At 38.5% G+C, this 2,878-nt stretch overlaps 1 non-coding gene across 1 annotated transcript; it reads right to left on the bottom strand.

Annotated features, from left to right (window-relative positions):
• Positions 1-1,485: 1,485 nt before the first annotated feature.
• LOC130951860 (small nucleolar RNA R71) lies at positions 1,486-1,593 on the bottom strand. The gene has a single exon (XR_009074129.1). It is a non-coding gene; the product is annotated as a small nucleolar RNA R71 (small nucleolar RNA).
• Positions 1,594-2,878: the final 1,285 nt, after the last annotated feature.

Raw genomic sequence — 2,878 nt, 5'->3', positions numbered from 1 at the left:
AAAATCCAAAAATATTTTTTATTTGTGTCTTTTCAAGTCAATAATACAGAGAATTGAAGATTTAGAACATACTGCAGAGGAATTATACAGAAAAAGCTGGGCATTCGAAAATGCCCAGTGAAGAAGACAGACTGGCGTTTAAACGCCAGCCAGGGTGCCTGGCTGGGCGTTTAACGCCCAAAAGGGTAGTAGTTTGGGCGTTAAACGCCAGAATGTGCACCATTCTGGGCGTTTAACGCCAGGATGGCAAAGGGGGAAGATTTTGTTTTCAAAATCAATTTTTTTCAAGTTTTCAAAGTTTTTCAAAATCAAATCTTTTTCAAATCATATCTTTTCAATCAAATGTTTTCAAAATCAATTTCTTTCCTTTTTCAAAGATACTTACTAACAATTAATGATTTGATTGAACATTTTTTGCCTTTTCTGTTGAGGAAGGTTTTATGCTTGAATCATATCTTTTCTTGTTAGGCAAGTCATTAATTTTTAAAATCATATCTTTTCAAATTGTTTTCAAATCATATCTTTTTAAAATTGTTTTCAAATCATATCTTTTCAATCACATCTTTTTAAAACCAATCATATCTTCTTAACCACATCTTTTTCAAAATAGTTTTCAATCAAATCTTTTTGATTTCTAATTTCAAAATCTTTTTCAAAAATCACTTAATTTCTTTTCCACTTTTATTTTCGAAAATCAATTAGTGTTTTTCAAAAATGTTTTCAAAATCTTTTACTTAATTTTCGAAAATTACTTCCCTTCTTCTCACATCCTTCTATTTCTGAACTAACTCTACTCCTTAATGCAAAATTCGAACTCCATCTTCTTTGATAAGTTCGAATTTTCTACTTCTGTCTTCTACTTTTCTTTTCCTCTGACACCTCAAGGAATATCTATACTGTGACATAGAGGATTCCATATTTTCTTGTTTTTTTCTCTTTCATATGAGCAGGAACAAAGACAAAGGCATTCTTGTTGAAGCTGACCCTGAACCCGAGAGAACCTTGAAGAGAAAGCTAAGAGAAGCCAAGGCACAACTCTCTTTAGAGGACCTGACCGAATTCTTCAAGGAAGAAGAACACATGGCAGCCGAAAACAACAACAATGCCAACAATGCAAGGAAGGTGCTGGGTGACTTCACTGCACCTACTCCTGATTTCTATGGGAGAAGCATCTCTATCCCTGCCATTGGAGCAAACAACTTTGAGCTTAAGCCTCAATTAGTTTCTCTAATGCAACAGAATTGCAAGTTCCATGGACTTCCAATGGAAGATCCTCATCAGTTCTTAGCTGAATTCTTGCAAATCTGTGACACAGTCAAGACTAATGGGGTTAACCCTGAGGTCTACAGACTGATGCTATTCCCTTTTGCTGTAAGAGACAGAGCTAGAATATGGTTGGATTCTCAACCTAAAGAAAGCCTGGACTCTTGGGAAAAGCTAGTCAATGCCTTCTTGGCAAAGTTCTTTCCACCACAAAGATGGAGTAAGCTTAGAGTGGAAGTCCAAACCTTCAGACAGAAGGATGGAGAATCCCTCTATGAAGCTTGGGAAAGATACAAACAATTAATCAGAAGATGTCCCTCAGACATGCTTTCTGAATGGAGCATCATAGGTATTTTCTATGATGGTCTCTCTGAACTATCCAAGATGTCTTTGGATAGCTCTGCTGGAGGATCTCTTCATCTGAAGAAGACGCCTGCAGAAGCTCAAGAATTGATTGAAATGGTTGCAAATAACCAATTCATGTACACTTCTGAAAGAAATCCTGTGAACAATGGGACTAGTCAGAAGAAAGGAGTTCTTGAGATTGACACTCTGAATGCCATATTGGCTCAGAACAAGATATTGACTCAACAAGTCAATTTGATTTCTCAAAGTCTGTCTGGAATGCAAAATGCACCAAGCAGTACTAAGGAAGCTTCATCTGAGGGAGAAGCCTATGATCCTGAGAACCCTTCCATGGAAGAGGTGAATTACCAAGGAGAACCCTATGGAAACACCTATAATTCTTCATGGAGAAATCACCCAAATCTCTCATGGAAGAATCAAGAGAGACCTCAACAAGGTTTCAATAACAATAATGGTGGAAGAAACAGGTTTAACAATGGCAAGCCTTTTCCATCATTTTCTCAGCAACAGACAGAGAGTTCTAAGCAGAATACTTCTGACTTAGCAACAATGGTCTCTGATCTAATAAAGACCACTCAAAGTTTCATGAATGAAACAAGGTCCTCCATCAGAAATTTGGAAGGACAAGTGGGTCAGCTGAGCAAGAAAGTTACTGAATTTCCTCCTAGTACTCTCCCAAGTAATACAGAAGAAAATCCAAAAGGAGAGTGCAAAGCCATAACCATGGCCGAATGTGGAGAGGAAAGAGAGGAGGAAGACGCCACTGAGGAAGACCTCAGTGGGCGTGTACCAATCTCCTCTGGGTTCCAATGGGAATCTGAGGCTCAAAATGAGACCATAGAGATTCCATTGGACTTACTTTTGCCATTCATGAGCTCTGATGAGTATTCTTCCTCTGAAGAGGATGAGTATGTCACTGAAGAGCAAGTTGCTAAATACCTTGGAGCAATCATGAAGCTAAATGACAAGTTATTTGGAAATGAGACTTGGGAGGATGAACCCCCTTTGCTCACCAAAGAACTGGATGACTTGTCTAGGCAGAAATTACCTCAAAAGAGACAAGATCCTGGGAAGTTTTCCATACCTTGTACCATAGGCACCATGACCTTCAAGAAGGCCTTGTGTGACTTAGGGTCAAGTGTAAACCTCATGCCCCTCTCTGTAATGGAGAAATTAGGGATTTTTGAGGTGCAAGCTGCAAGAATCTCATTAGAGATGGCAGACAATTCAAGAAAACAAGCTCATGGAC

Source organism: Arachis stenosperma, chromosome 1, assembly GCF_014773155.1.
Source record: "Arachis stenosperma cultivar V10309 chromosome 1, arast.V10309.gnm1.PFL2, whole genome shotgun sequence".
In the NCBI taxonomy this organism is placed as follows: Eukaryota; Viridiplantae; Streptophyta; class Magnoliopsida; order Fabales; family Fabaceae; genus Arachis; species Arachis stenosperma.
Note: the sequence above shows the minus strand (reverse complement) of the source record. Positions and strands in the feature narration are given on the sequence as shown.